Source organism: Grammomys surdaster, unplaced genomic scaffold (assembly GCF_004785775.1).
Source record: "Grammomys surdaster isolate TR1022 unplaced genomic scaffold, NIH_TR_1.0 126113, whole genome shotgun sequence".
Classification (NCBI taxonomy): domain Eukaryota; kingdom Metazoa; phylum Chordata; class Mammalia; order Rodentia; family Muridae; genus Grammomys; species Grammomys surdaster.
Window position 1 is genome coordinate 1,089,870 of NW_021620921.1, and position 16,979 is coordinate 1,106,848.

General features: G+C 42.4%; 1 non-coding gene across 1 annotated transcript; it reads left to right on the forward strand.

The window, feature by feature from the left end:
• Window positions 1–16,345: 16,345 nt before the first annotated feature.
• LOC114611514 lies at window positions 16,346–16,477 on the forward strand. The gene has a single exon (XR_003709845.1). It is a non-coding gene; the product is annotated as a small nucleolar RNA SNORA17 (small nucleolar RNA).
• The last annotated feature ends 502 nt before the right edge of the window (window positions 16,478–16,979 follow it).

The window sequence follows — 16,979 nt, forward strand, 5'->3', positions numbered from 1 at the left end:
CACAGGGGTTATAAACACAGAAAGGCAGGATGTGGGGAAGGGAATGACACTGGAGTGTGGGTGATCAGGGGGAATACAGATATCATCAGAACTGGGTATCAGTTGGGTGAAGGTACGGGGGACAAGTCACTATGACTCTGCCTATGACTCGCTCGTCCTTATCTAAGTTGGTATTGTCTGCCAATGCTACCTATTTACCAGGTCTATGACTACTCAGGCTTGTAAACTTCCACCAAAAGCTGCCTGTTTACATTAGCTTATAGCCATCTGTTTCAATGTTTTTCCACGGAGACTCAAGACTTGGTGTTAGTATACATGTATGACAGGCCTATTGCTGATTTTAGGCCTATGGCTGATTTTAGGCCTTCAGTGGGTAAGGAGGGCTGCCCCTGACATCTCCTCCCTTCTCTAAGTATAGAAGGGCTGTGGCAATTCTAAACTTGCAAAGGCGGGGATAGAGGCCTGACCTCCAGTATTTGAAGGGGACCTTGTAATGGCTCCAGTCCCCCTGTCGTTGTCTAGTGAGGCATGAGGGCCATACCCACCCCGATGTCTTTTTCCTGGAGAGGGGATACTTTTTCTGTTTCTGTGCAATTTGAACTAAGCTGAGGATTCCTGTACCCTTAGTGGGTAAGAAACAACTATGTGGGTTGTTTGTTGTTTGTTTGTTTGTAAGTCAGACAGTAATTTTACCAAGAAGTGAGATGCATGGGACTTAAGTCATGGTCTGATTGTGAATCTGAGGTCTGTGTCTGGCTGTCTGCATGACCTCAAGCATATAATCTTTAAGCTCTCTGAATCTCGGAGTCTTTTGTTTGATTTGTAGTATCTGTAGTTAAAGTAACCAGGAAAGAACATTAAGACGGATAATACATGGGGTTGCTTAGTGAACAGCAGAGAACCAATACGTTTCGAATACAAACCAATGCAATCCATGTTCAGAGAGCAAATTTCCAAATTTAAGAAAGCAACTGGTCAAACTTAGAGTGGAAAGTACATGAGCAAAAGCTTTGAGAGTCATTGGAAGGAAATCTAGTAAGATTTGGTGAGCACACCCATACGTGGTGCACACTTATTCTGCATGCAAGTGTTTTCATTTGAATGTTCACAGAATAGTCAGGGAGCAGCACCTGATAAACATGGGAGAAAGATGCCTGAGTGAGTAGATGGATGGGTGAGCTCACAGCACACACCCCGGGTGGGAATGGACGGGTGCTACATCATTAGCTGCTGTACTTTGATTTCTTACTTGCACCTCTATCTTCTTTCCAAACAGATTCAAAGAAGCACCATTATTGACATTTCCTTTTCTATTTTGGGAATTTTGCAGTATTTTGAACTTTGTGTTGTAAAAAAGCTTTGTATTTTAATTTTATCAAATGCTGATATACTGTGGAAACCCTGTGAATAAACACAGTTCCCAAATTCAACTGGATGCTCTTGCAAAATTACAGGAAAACATGGAAAGTGATATTAAAAGTACCAAAGACTAACTCCATGTGCTGGCCAAATGTTAGAATTCCCTATGGAAGGAAGGAGGGAGAGGAGAATGGGAAGAGAAGAAGGAAGGAGGTGGAGGTGAAAAGACTACTTTGTCTCCACTTCACTAGGAACTTAAGAGTGAGCCAGTTTCTTTCTTCCTTCTCTTTGCTTACTGAACCGTCGAGACATTTCATAGAAATGTGAACTACATTAATCTAAAAGGAGAGCTTCCAAAATGGCATAACAGGTTTTAGAACTGCTTTAAGGTTTAAAAATCATCATTCCTCAAATACAAAGTCCTCACCTAGCACCACAGACATTAAAAGGCAACAGGTAATTTTAAGACAGTTCTAAAGTGGATAAGAGAGAAAGAGAGGTAAGGGCTATGCTAGAAGCGTTGTGAAGAATAATTAAGCAAAGCAAATGTGACCTGGGCAAGGGGCAGTAAACAGTGGCTAGAGGGCCCAGTGATGCTCTGGCTCCTGGTCCGAACACTGTAAGATGAGTGAGGTGGGACTTGTTCCTCCAGTCCACACCCCAGCAACATCTAGGCTATTCTAGAAGTACCTACTTCTCTGCCTTTTGGTGTGATTACAGTTTCTAAGTAGGAAATACTTGGGCCCATTATTACTTCACACAGGAGGAATGTGCCATCAGTCTGAGACACTACCTGAATTTTAGACCAAAGTGGGATCTCATGAAAAGATCTCAAACAGGAAGCAGCAGAGGTAAAAGATTCCTCTTGAAAAAAAAATGAGGACTGGGAGATGAAAAATAATACAGCCCCAAAGCTAAAAATAAACGGTTGAGTATCTGATCTTAGGAAACGTAACATGTTTTCCTAGAGAACAGAAACCTAAGACAGCAAAGGGAATTCTTCTCCTCTCCATCCCACTTTCATCCTACAGATCTGAGGGGACCAAAGGAAAGTGTCCAGGCACCCTGGGGCAGTAAAATAACCTTGGTCTTCTCATGAAACACATTAGTGTGGAGAGGGAACAGAGGCCCTTTGAGCAGCCCTAAGAGCTGCATAAGCTGCGTTTCCCCATGAACCCAAAGCTTTGTTTATTTGCAAAGAGTTGTGCTACTAAGACATGGGGGTCTCGGCAGCCCAGCTGACATACTCCAATCTGGACACTTAACACTTCAGAGGCTCTCAACTACATGTTTGTTCAAGAACCCAGGAACCATTGCTTACTAGTGGTTTCTTCAGGCGTGTTGGGGAATATGGGGATGTGCTGGAGGCAAATGAGGGTATTTTGGGTAAACAAGAGTGTGCTGGGGGAAATAGGGGTGTACTAGGGGATATGAGGGTGTGCTACATAATATGGGGGTGTGCTGGGAGTATGGTTGCAAGCTGGGAAATGGGGGTTTGTTGGGGATATGTGTGGGTGCAGATATGTTGGGGGGAATACTACATATGTACTTTTTGGTGTGTACATGTTCAATGTCAGGTGCTTTTCCTTGATCACACTCCATCATTACTTTATGAGACAGGGCCTTTCACTGAACTGGTCCAGCCAAGGAGCTTCAGGGATCCACTTGGCTCTGCTTCTCTTCCACCAGCACCAAGTAACAGGCATGCTCTACTGAGCCCTAATTTCCGCATGGGTCTTGGGACTCGAATACAAATCCTCATAGTTCTATTGAAAGCACTTTACTGACTAAGCCATATCTCTACCATATAAGGAATCACAATTGTACAAGGGGGAGGAGAAGACCTAGACACGGAGTTTCTTCAGCCCTTAAAAATCACAGAAGGAGGAAGGATCTATGTGTACACGTGGGGCATGGTCACCCCACATAGCTACTGCTCTCGAGCTAAATATTACATCAAGCCTTTCAGATGCATAGCGTATGGACTAGTCATCTCCAAAACAGATTTAAATGCATATAAAATCATTGATGATATTTCATTTAAACACTGACTTCTTATTTGAGGATTGTGCTATATCCACCCTGTTTTGTAGTTAATGGTGTCCAAATGGATGATTTCACACACATTTTGCTAATGAAGTTGTGCTTGTTGAGAAAGCTGAACTTACAGATCACAGAGCAGGCTTCCTGCCTTCCCTGTTCAACTCAGGAAGATGCCAGGCTGACAGGCTGTTCCAGGAGGTCACAGGAGTGGGGGAGCTGGGGGGACATAAGGATTGGCTGAAGCTAGTGAAGAAATGGATTACTTGTTTATTGTCAAATCCAACTAAGTGCTACTTCTGCCTATTGCTATAGTTTGGTCACCCTACTGATTATAGGCCAATGGCATCCCCAACCCTAACACATGGCATCTTCTTCTTCTTTATGCTCAGTACCATGTTTCAAGATAGGCCATGGGAGTCCCTGCCGTGTCACCTGCATTTTCTACCACTCTTGTGATTTTATACATTTCACCCTGCATCCGACTTACAGAACAGCCTTAATTTTGAAAGCCCCTTTACCTTCACCTCCTGCTATGCTGCTGCTGCTGGCCTCAGTTTCCCTTCAGATTCTCCTCCCTGCCTGATTTCTGATCACCTGCAGAGCCTACAGCACACTCTTCAGCAGCGCTAACCACCCCTCTGTTCTTCCTAGATCTAGAATCTCTACTGTCCAGACCTGGCTTTATTTCTTGGGGGGCATCTGGGGTGAACTCCCGAGCTCCGTCTATATCACATATTTACATTTCCATTTTACATTCTTTAGATGCTAATTCCTAGACAGCGTCCTTTCAAATATCAAGGCTGAGATTAAGAAGCTGCCTACCATCAGATTCCCCAGGACCCTTAGGAAGAAAGGTCATTTCAAACAAAAGCCAGCATGCTAGTTTCTATAATTCTAGCTCTGGGTCAGCAATCCCCTTAGGATGTAGTGTGGTTTCTATGGAATCTCTAAAGTCATAGGAAAGGAGGATTTCTGAGATCTCATCTTCCACTGGAAGTGGCTAGGCGATTAGAGATCTGGCTGCCCACATAACTGCTGGGAAGTTTCCCCCAGGCAGGGCTGCACTGGATGAAACCATCCTCAGGCTTCAGCTTAGGTGCAAGAGTAGCTTTGGGGACACAAACAAGCAAAGCTAGTCCAATGTCTTTTTCTCCATGTCAGTGGAGTATCCTAGACTCCAGCCAGTGGCTCAGTTCATTGAAGTGCTACTATAAAGCACAGTACAGTCCTTGCTGGGGGCATTTGTATATAATCATTAAGTGGCCATTTAAATGTTTGTTGAAAATCTGCACATGTCAGGCATTACACTACATTCTGAAAATAAGAGGTGAACCACAGGGAACATGGCTAGGGGTAAAAGAAGTAAAGAAGGAACTTAAAAACATACAGGAAGGGAAGTAGGGAGAAGCACAGACACACACACACACACCCAGATCCACTATATAACTATTCTAATAAAACACAACAAGTCTGACTAGAGTGGGCACTGGTAATTCACCTTCCTATTAGCATTGCTAAGCTCCTGGACCAGCCTGTGTGACCAGCTTGTGAGCACTGAGGCATGGATGCAGGGAGCGCACTGTTGGGTGGGCTTCTACAGCACTTTCATTTGGAAAGCAGCAAGCTCGGTATGGACAAAGTACACTTGTTCCAAGGTAAATGGGTTTACCTATCCAAAAGTGTGGAGAGGGCCATGATGGGAACTTTAAATTTAAGACATGATACCTAAATGAGTGAAGATAGAGGCTTGCTTTGGAACTAATTTACTCTCGGGTTCTCAGGTACTAGAGACTGAGGAAACCAGGAAAATGAGGATTGAACCTCAAGCAATTGCAAAACTGACAAAGCAGATGTTCAAAAGATAATTGGGGGGGGGATGTGATTATAGCAACTATCCCACTGGAATCCCATAGGGAACCAGTTTAGCAAATTGACTCTCTCAGCTTCTTGGTCCAACATCCTTACTTTGCCATATCCCTGAACCTCTGGTATGGTCTTTATCCAATCCTAACTTCCATCTCCCACACTGAAAATCTCACCTTAATTATGTCTTCAAAATGTCTACAAAGTGTCTACTGCTGGCCTGGTGAGATGCTGATGATGCTTAGGATGCTACTCTGACATGGTAAGCAGAGAGCTGACCTTTCTCTGTTTACTGCGTGCCAGTCTAGCGTTCTAAGGAGCCCTTCCTCTGCAGTTATTTAGATGATAAATGGCCAGGAGATAACTGGACTGTTTCTTATGGGCTAGGGGCCAAGCGCTCATGGGAGGGCATCAGCTTTCTCAGGACAGGCTTTTAAGAACAGGAATGCTGGAGATTTTAGTTCTGAGTAGGGATGGCCAACCCTTTGACATTATGGTACAACACAGTCATCTACAAATGTGTTGGAAAAAACTTATATCCATCCTGGGACAGATGTGGCCCATGAGCCATAGGCTGAGCACACACCTAGTAGAAATTCCTGATTAAATATATGTACTCTACATATGAGAAAAATAGGTTCAAGCAGTATACAAGATATATTACACATGAACAGATGGATGGATAAGGTAGAGCTCACTATGCTTCTCCTATAGGAATTTGTGTGATCTGTGAACCCTGCCTCTCCCCTAGGTACGAACCCCTCCTCTGGAGGGGAAGCTAATGCAGAGAAAGTCCTTTAGCCACCAGTGTGATGCTTAGGGCTGTGAGCTATGAAATATGGCAGATGTGAGAGACCCTTCTAAACCTAAACCAGAGAAGCCTATTCAAGCAGAAGTCCATCAGTAGCTGAGCACCGCCCTCCTTCCTCTCTTTCCTCCTTCTCTTCCTCTTCCTCCTCTTCTTCCTCTTCTACATTTCTCTATTGTTTTATCTCCTTCACTCTTTGCTTTCCCTGACTTCAGTGCAGCCAGAAGATGCTCTTGTACTCATCATCACCCCAGAAATCTTTGTGGCAGCATCTTTGTTAGATTTTAACTCCTGAGAATAGCTAAATTCATTTTTTGTTTTCATCTTTTCTACTTTCCTTTCATCTTTCTTTGCTTCTACCTTCCCTTTCCTTACTCTCTCCCTTCCTCTTTTCTTTTCTGCCTTCTTTCTTCTCTTCTTCTTTTTCATCTCTTTCCCCCTTCCCTTTCTCCCTACTTCTCCCATCTCCCTCAGGACATTTTTGTTCAATTATCAAGACTATATTTTTCTCTCAGTCCGTTTCTTGGTTTTCTTACTTCCTTGTTATTGTTCTGGAAGCCTATGAGTTTGGTTTCTCTCTGAGTCTCTCTGTCTCACAGGGCTGAACACACAGCTGGTGTTCAACAAATGCTCCCTGAATCAGAACAGGACTTATGCTTGTCTGGGTCAACACATGTGCCCATTGTCCACTGACCCATGTGACCCTCTGACCCACATAGACAGATACTGTAAGTACAGCTAATAACTACAGAAAATGAAGGTACTACATATGGTTCTAAGAGCCAAGCCTGAGGTAATGACCTCATTACATAAAACAATTCCATATACCAGGTGCTGTCATCAGTCTCATTTTCAGGAAAGGTACACAAGCCTAAAAAGGTAAAATGATCTATCCAAAATCAACTGACTAAGATGTAGTGTCAGTATTTGAACCCAGTACATTTGTTGTCAGTCTCAACCCCTGCACTACACTAAAAATTATTATAATTGCATACAATTTATACAAGTAAAAAAATCACACAAAATACATTATTAAATTAAGAATTTTTAATTCTATAATAGAAGTATTCACACAATTCTTTGCAAATAAGTGACTGTTTCCTATGCAACCCACCACCACCACTAGGGGGAATTAGTCTTTTTTTTCCCAGCTTCCTTTGTAACAAAGACTGAAGCTACCATGTCTAGCTCTAATCAACATTTAAATACAAAAACACCGATTCTGGAAAACTATAAATTAACACATATTTTAAATGTCTATGAAATATTTTTTCAAGTCTCTTAGTTTCAAAGATAAATTTATACTTTTTTCTTCACCTACACTTAAAGTTGACTTTGACGGTAGTATACAAAGAGAAAATTTGATTTATTCTTCTAGTTGGGCAAATTTGAAACAAAAAAGAATTTCAAATATTATCAGTGGTGGCAGAAACTACTATAGAGTATTGATGTTCTGCATCAGTCCAGAGCATTCAATCCAGAGTGCCCTGGGCTTCCTTAGTATGAAGGATATTTCCTCCACCCCATCCTCCCTCCACCTAAAAAGGCAGAGAAATCTTGGCAAATGCCTGCAAAATCCCATTTTATTCTTCTTGAAGTCAGATGTGTCCTCTTTGTTCTTGAAGGCTCTGCTCCGTGCCTGCAATTCTTAACAACTCTTCCTTCCAGAATGCTTAGTGGCATGCAAAGAGGCTGCCAAGAATTCAAAACCATCGCAGGTTGTAACGGATGATAGCTGAGTGAGAAGCTGCTAAGACTTCACCAAACTGCCCAATTTCAAATAGCTGAGATGGGAACAAGGGAACAGAGGTGAAATGTAAGCTTTGAAAGGAATGTTAACTGCTATCATCAAGGAAAGATAAAAAAAATAAAAAGAATCTACTGTCAGTAAAAATATGGATATGTTCACTAGGATGCAGGGTAAAAACCCAGATGGAGAAATAGTGGGACAGAAAAGAAAAGGGCAGACAATCTGAAGTCTGTTTAATAAACACAGCTGGGATGCAGCTGACGTTGAGGAGCTGAGAAGGCTACCTTTTCAAACTCATGAAGAAAATCTGCTAAGGGTAAATGTGAAACTGAATATTCAGTGAAGGGATGCTCTTAAGCCAAGAAGTAGGTATGGCTATTTATTCCCAGCAGCCTGCAGGATTTAGCATTCAAGAGAAATTGAAAAAGTCGACAGCTGCCTGGGAAAGACATGCACTGACATTCTCAGGAGCACACTGGTGAGAGAAAGAAGAAAGGTGCAAACTGCAGCCAGAATGCCCTGGCAGGGACAGTCATCAGAAACGGTGATATTTGTAGCCTTCTTGTGCATAAGTGATGTTACCAAGGAAGCCATATGGTCCCATTTCAATGGCAATATGTCTTCTGTTCTCCTTTTATGTCTAGATGCATTTGTAAGACAAATCAACCAGCCAAAGCCATTCTTTGCTGACTTGTAGCTACTACTACATCACCTCAGAAGTAGAAAAACAGCAGGGTGAGTAGGTTTCCAGGTCTTTATGTGGACCAATTTAGCTATTGCAATGTCCAGTGAAATTCATCATATAAGGACTTGTTCTAGGGCCTACAGCGAGAGCTCAGCTAGTGGAGTGGCTGCCTTGCAAGCATGAGGACCTGCATTCAATCTCCAGAACCCATAAAACAGAAGCCAAGTATTCTGAACACTCAGAACTCCAGAGCCGGGAAGCAGAGACAGCTGAATATCCAATATCCCCAGATGAGCCCACTTAGATCACATGATGAGTTCCAGGCTAAGGAGAGACCCTGTCTCAAAATGTAAAAGGTGGATGTCCCCCAAGGAACAGCACCCAAGGCTGTTTTCTGACATGGGCACCAGGCTTCAAACCATTCAAGTGTTCTGTCATAGTGAGAACCACTGGGTTTTTCCGCTAGGCTCGATACTGGCACTTAACTGAAGAGATCAGGTTATCTAAAGGTGCCTGTAGTTCATAGACTATCTGAATAAAGAAATCGAGATACTATCTTACCCTTTAAAAAACAATCTCACATTCAAATTTATACAGTAACTTTATACAATAACTTTATCGGCTCAGCCACTCTGCCCTTAAAAACCAAGATCAAGAAATAGCAGAATTATGAGTGCCTTTTTAGGTGGCAATGCCCTTTTATTTTATATAGCAAACATTTATGGAACATCCACTATCTACCAAACCCTATTATAAGTCCCAGGATGGAGTTTAGAGAGGAACGAAACACAGTCCTCCTCACCGACTGAGAGTTAGCAAGAATTAAAACACTCAGGGTTTTGAACAAGTCTATGTGAGGGAGGTGAGGAAGTATCTGGGACTAGAAGAGCTAATTTAATCAGTGCCACTTTGCTGAGTTTAATTAATGGTCTAAAATGTTCTGCATGCCTCATGCTGTGCTGCTAGAATCCCCTGAAACCATGCATGCCAGCTAACTGACAGAAATGCCTTCTCTAAGCTTGGAGTTGGACTCAACAATATGACCCAAAATCTCATGGCTTTAACCACTAGGCAACACAGCTTCTATCCTGATGAAGAAGAAATGATTCAAATAGAAATGCTGAACGCATTAAATGCTGGCACTGACAGTGTTCAGATTTTAGTTAACATTTCAGCTCGTGCTTCTGCTTCCCTGGGTTCCGTGGCAATGAAAGCTCACCCCTCTCATAAACATTGCTTCCAAATACTAACCATTTTACAAAGTTGACTCTCCCCAATCTTAGAAGCACCTGCAAAAATCTCCCTTATAATAAAAGCACTGTAAGTCTCAATTGAATGGCCCTAGATGCACAATGCAGGGATATCATATCCTGGATGGGATGACATAATGAAGTCCCCTGCTCTTGGGACAGTGAAAGGATGCTGCCCCAGTGGTCACAGACTGCATTGTAAATGCACTAGTTTTTTTAAGCACGCCCCTTTGTTCTTTGATGTGATGTACTAAATGTGTAAAGTCATAGCTACTCTCTTTCAGTTTTAATAGTCTCAAAGTTGGTGGAGAATCTAGAAAAAACAATGGCCATTCACCCAGCCAATCACTCAAAACCAAACAAACACAGTTACATTTAGTGTATGCTAGGCCTATTGCCAGTTGTAGAATGAGAGATAAGACTGAGAAACTTCTTGGTCTTCAAGTAGCTACAATGAAGTGTTGACCTCAGAGACAAATTAACAGATAGTTAAAACTGGGTCAGATTCCAAAATTAAAGAAGAAATCACAGTGAGCCCAGTGACTTGATAGGAACAGTGGCCTATGATTTGGGTCCAAAAGAAAAGTGTGATATCTGGTCACATGGTGTGTGTCATCTGGTCATATGTGTCAGTCTTCTTGGGAAAAGCATTCTCCTAACTCAACTTTGGCTGAGGCAAGATGGCCACATCTGCGACTCCTTCTAAAAGATGAAATCTAGCCACGTAGAGTGGACCACGCCTGTAATGCCAGCACTGCAGGACTGAGATGGGAAGATCTCTGTGAGTTCAAAGCCAGTTTGGGATGAAAGAACGAAGGAGAGAGGTTAGATACCAAGCATTGGTAAAACACTAACTTCTCTTGCTCAAAGCCTAGAGCCTCAGAACATGAATAGAGAAAGAGCTTAGAAAGGCAGTTATTTTCTAATAAGGTAAATGAATAGCTTAGTTTCTAATTAGTTAATAACATTTTTAAATAAGTTGGGGAGACTGTGGCTCTCAGAGAGCCCAAAGACAGAGTAAATAGTCCAGCATCACTAAAACTCAATTTTCACTAGTATGTGATATGATTGCAGGTGATACAGAGAAAAGAAAACTTTAAAAAGTGCTACTACAGGAGTTGAGGGGTCTCTGTCAGTAAAGTGTCTTCTATGCAACTGTGAGGACCCTAGTTTAGATCCCTGGCATCTTCACAAAAGCTTGGAAGAGAGCACTTAAAATCCTAGCCCTCGGGGACTCAGAGGTTCAATCAGAAGCCAACATGGATGGACGAGTCAATGAGCTTCAAGATCAAAGTCTCAAAATAAAAAATAAATAAATAAAAAGGTAGAGAGTAATAAAGGAAAGACACGCAGTGTTGAACTCTGACTTCTACATATCACCCCACCTGTACAGGAATGCCTATGCACACACACTAACAAGTACATATGCCAAACACACACACAGACACACACACACACACACACACACACACACACCACATTACAAGCAAAGAAGAGGAGAGGAGGAGGGTCAGGGGAGGGAGGAGAAGGAAGAAAGTAAAGGGAAAATGTGGTGTTTAAATTGGAGACCTAGACTCTATCCAAAATGACCTTACTTTTAAATAGAAGGAGGGAGGGAGGAAAAGAGTGTGAATGATGGCTCTTGTTTGAGTGTGTTTTGTCTCCCAAGTGTTTGACATTGGCAGCTGGCTCCTCAGTGCTCAACGTTAAAAGGTGATAGGATCTATGAGCTATGAGGTCACCCAGGAGACCTGGTCCTTAGATTATTATGGGGCTTTTAGAAGTGACTGTGCTTGTCCCTGCAGAACCTCAGTTATTATGAGAAAGTAGTTACAAAAAGAACGAGCCTAGCCAGTCCCTGGTCTCTTCAGCTGCTCCCATCTTACACTGATCCTGTCTCTGTGATGCAAGCCAGTGTGCTCAACAGCAGAACCAATACTTTATTATTTTCTTCACCATCTAGAACTATATGCTAAACTAACCTCTTTTCATCCCAAAGATACCTTCAAACATTTCATTGTTGTGACAAGAAATGGAACAACATAGAAACCACAGACAATGCATATATCTTGTTTATGCTCTTATCATTAAAAATATCTTTGAAAGTCATTCCTGGAGATTGTTGAGTTCAGAGTCCTAGAGATTTGGCAGAGAACTTGGGACAGAAGCACTGCCTGTGGAGGAGGATTCGTGTGAGCAGAGGCACTGAAGGCCAAGGTAAGATAACCAGAGAAGTGTCTTCAACTTTCTTTCCTCTGTTGTTCTCTGCGCTGGGTTCTGCTGTCACAATCTGGAGAAATGGAGAGAGGTGTGTCTAGTAGGAGTGAAAGCTGTCAACCCCTCAGAGCAAGAGCCAAGTCTCTGTGAGCACCACCTCCCACATCCCAGTGCCTAGAACAGTTCTGGGAACAGGTAGCATTTCCATAAGGAACACAGAAGGGGTTTTCCTTAATCTACCCAGTGTAAAAAACGATCTGGGTGTGGTACAACAAAGTCACACATGCACCTGCATCCAGCAGAATCATGTCTGAGAGTAAGAAAATAAAGTTGCCAGCCTAAAACTATCTGTGTACGAAAATTCTAGCCGAAGCATTGTTACGTATTGACACAAAAATCAGAAGAATCTGACTATCAAACACAGAATGGTTAAATTAGGTGACATAGTGGGAAACACTCTAGCTGTCTGAGATGCTGTATTAACATAGAAAACACGAGATGCACTTTACGTGTTGGGAGGCAAGTTTAAAAGAAATATGCAAAGTGTACGACTCTGTTTTTTTAATAGGGAAAGAGAGGAGGAGGGGGAGAAAGCATACAAGAGAGAGGAAGCCAAAGAATAAGGCATAAGGGCTCTAGAGCTTAGGTTCTTCATAGATTTGAGTCCAAGCTGTGCCTTTTACTGTGTGACTTACTGTGAGGAAATCAGCTTTTTAACTCTCATTGACTTAATTTACTAATCTGTGTGTTGTTCACAATGTTCACAATGTCTACCTCGTAAGTTTGTTGTTAAAAAACAAAGTCATTCAAGAGCTTGGAGATGGCTCTGTGGATAAAAGCACTTGCTACTCTTACAGAGGACCTGGGTTCACTGTACAATACCCACTTCATGGCTCACGGCCACCTGTAATTCCAGTATCCTGGATCCGATGGCCACTTCTGACCTCCTTTGGCACCAGGAATGAACATGCACACATGCACATGCATGTGGGTGATTCAAGAGGGTATCCAATTCCCTGGAGCTCATATTACACCAGAGGTTGTGAGCAACCTAACTTGGGTGCTAGAAACCAAACTCTGGTCCTCTGAAAGAGAAGTCAGTGTTCTTAACTGTTGAGCTACCTCTCAGTCTCTATAAACACTGCTTTACAAAAAATTTATTGTTACTATTTGGTTATAACACAAACAAAAGTGTAAAGGTTTCTTCATCAAATAATAAGCTTTCTATTTTCACAAGGCTGTAATGGAAAGAGAAAGTGTCTTAGTGAGGGGTCTGGTTGGTTGATATTATTGTCCTTCCTATGGGGTTGCAAACCCCTTTAGCTCCTTCAGTCCTTTCTTTAACTCCTCCATTGGGGACCCCATTGGGGACCCCGTGCTCAGTCCAATGGTTGGCTGTGAACATCTGCCTCTGTGTTTGGCAGGCTCTGGCAGAGCCTCTCAGGAGACAGCTATATCAGGCACCTGTCAGGATGCACTTCTTGGCATCCACAATAGTGTCTGGGTTTCGTGACTATATATGGGATGGATCCCCAGGTGGGACAGTCTCTGGATGGCCTTTCCTTCAGTCTCTGCTCCACACTTTGTCTCCATATTTGCTCCCATATTTTGTTCCTCTTTCTAAGAAGGAGTGAAGCACCCACACTTTAGTCTTCCTTCTTCTTGAGCTTCATGTGGTCTGTGAATTGTGTCTTGGGTATTCCAAGCATTTGGGCTAATATCCACTTACCAGTGAGTGCATACCATGTGTGTTCTTTTGTGGCTGGGTTACCTCACTCAGGATGATATTTCCTAGTTCCGTCCATTTGCCTAGGAATTTCATGAATTCATTGTTTTTAATAGCTGAGTAGAACTTCATTATGTAAATGTACTACATTTTCTGTATTCATTCCTCTGTTGAAGGATATCTGGGTTCTTAATAATATCAACCAACCAGACCCGCCAGAGCTCCCAGGGACTAAACTACCAACCAAGGAGTACACATGGAGGGACCCATGGCTCCAGCCGCATATGTAGCAGAGGATGGCCTTGTCAGGCATCAATGCGAGGAGAGGACCTGGGTCCTGTGAAGGCTCAATGCCCCAAATGGAGGGAATTTGAGGGCAGGGAGGTGGGAGTGGGTGGATGTGTGGGGAAATACCCTCATAGAAGCAGGGGAGGGGGGATGGGATGGAGGTTTTGGGAGGAGACTGGGAAAGGGGATAACATTTGAAATGTAAATAAAGAAAATATCCAATTTTAAAAAAAAACCCACCATCCAAAGCAACTTGAGGGTGGGGGAGTTTATTTCAGCTTATGGTTCCACATCACAGTTCATCACTGAGAGAAGACAGGGCAGGAACCCGGAGGCAGGAGCTGATTCAGAGGCCATGGCAGAGTGCTGCTTACTGGCTTGCTCCCCATGACTTGCTCAGCCTGCTTTCTTCTTTTCTCTTTCTTTTTTTTTCTTTCTTCCTTTCTTTTTTGCTCTTCGTTCTTTCTTTATCTAATGTTTTCTGGTTTGCTTGTTTGTTTTCTTTTTCCCCACACTTTGAGGAGTTTGTTTGTTTGTTTGTTTGTTTGTTTGTGAAAGAGCTTCTCTGCGTAGGCCTGGCTATCCTGGAACTTGATCTGTAGACCAGGCTGGCCTCAAATTCTGACATCAATATGCCTTGGTCTCCAGAATGTTGGGATTAAAGGTGTGCCCCACTGTGTTGGACATCCTGTTTTCTTATAAACCTCAGTGTCATATGCCCAAGAACATCACCACCAACAATGGGCTAGTCTCAGCCATATCTATCAGCATTCAAAAAAAAATGCTCAAAATTTGTCTACAGGATAATATTGTGGGAGCATTTTCTTAATTGAAAATCCTTCCCAAATAACTTTAGTTGACATAAAATTAACAGGCACAGGAAATAAATATGTATATACCATACTCTTCATAACATTTGTAAGTATGTGCTATATAGAATTTTAAAAATCAAATTCAGGGGCTACACAAATGCCTCAGTGATGAAGAGCCTGTGTTAATCTTACAGAAAATATGTATTCAGTTCCCAGCACCCACATGTCAACTCCAGTTCCATGGTATTTGATGCCCTCTTCTGGCCTCCATGGGCACCAGGCACCCATGTTATATACAAACATGCAGGCAAAACACAGATAGGACAAAACAGCAGCCTTAGGATTGGTAAAAGATCTTCACAAACCCTACATCAGACATAAGGCTAATATCCAAAATCTTAGAAAAACTTAAGACATTGGGCACTGACAAACAGAATAATCTAATTTAAAAATTGGGTACAGAGCTAAACAGAGACTTCTCAACAGAGCAATCTCTAATGGTCAAGAAGCACTTTAAGAAATTTCCTTAGTCATCAGGGAAATGCAAATTAAAATGACTTTGAGAGTCTACACTACACCTATCAGAATGGCTAAGATCAAAAGCTCAAGTGACAGCACACACTGACTAGGATGAGGAGCAAAGGGAACACTCCTCTATCGCTGGTGGGAGTGTAAACTTATACAATCACTGTGGAAATCAATTTGGTGGTTTCTCACAAAACTGAGTATAGTTCTACCTCAAGACTCAGCTATACCACTCCTGGGCATATATCCAAAAGATACTCCACAATACCTATAAACTAACACATAAATCTCGTTTTAAAAATCAATTCCAATAAAATGTTTTAAGAGTAGAATCTAGAATCCAAACATCCTTGAGATGAACAAGGACAAGAGATGCTGAGGTGCTCTAAACAGGGTACCTCACAGAAAGAAGGAAAGGAGGAGAACAGCAACCACCAAACAGAGATATGTTCCAGGCCAAGGAACATTACAGATGAGTGACATTATCCTAAAAGTAACACAAAACAACTGTTCAGCTAATTAGAAAAAAAAACGCTAAATTTCTCCTATAATACCTTATCGTAAAGTAAATGTCAAATGAGTCAGAAAGTTGAAACTGGGTGTGTTGGAGCACACTTTTAATCCCAGTGCTTGGGCAGTTGAGACAAAAAGATTTGAGTCCAGCAAGAGCTGCAGACTGAGTTCAGACTAATCTGTGTTACAGAGTGAGACCCTGTCTCAAAAATGCATATAATAATAATAAGTATAAATGAAGTATGAAAATAGATGAAATGTTTTTATATTTATCTTAATATAGATTACATATTATAATCTTAAATTAATATCCTAATTTTAAAATGTACTACTAAGCATAGAGATATACACATCTTAAGGAATAAAATAGGAAGAGTATTGAAATTTTCTTTACATCTTTTTTAATTCGAATTTAGAATCCCCTTAATTAACAGACAAATGAAGGGTCTGGATAAAATTAATCTTAATGTGGGGATTGATATCTTTATATAAAGATGTAAATTAGACCTTCTCTGAGAGGTGTTGCAAGTGTGACTGCTGTGTCACATATTCATCAGTAGGTGGCAGAGAGGAGAGAGGCCATGTCTACCCTCAGTGTTCTGACCTGTGAGCATCTGAGTGATTAGTAGCCTAACACTCCCTGAAAAAGTGAGTCCGACATGACCACCACTCCAGTGCCCAGGAGGAAGGGGGGGCGGTCCAGACAAGGGAGCTAGAGACAGCCAGTCTACCTCCACGCAGACCTAGACAGTCTCCCAGGGCAGGGAGTGAGCCAGTGACAAGATGAACCCTGTGTGGGGCTTTGAGGCCCAACAGGAGCCAGGAAGAGACTAGAAGGGCCCATCTAGAACCACCACCAGGGCCCCAGGCAGGAGTGAGCCCAAGAACAGACGATCCCCACATGGGACCACGAAGGAGGGCCTAGGAGAAAAGTGAGCCTGAACATGAGTCAAGTACCATGGGAACAAGACAGGGAGCTAGCCTGAGATGACCACCAGTGCCTCGAAGCTCCAGGGGAAAGACCATGCCAGAGAGGACCCCCTGTCTGGTGCCATAATGCACTAGTGAGGCATAGTATTCCTGAAACCACTTCTGAGATAACGTCAGATACTCAGAGGACCTGGACCACTACAAGGAGCA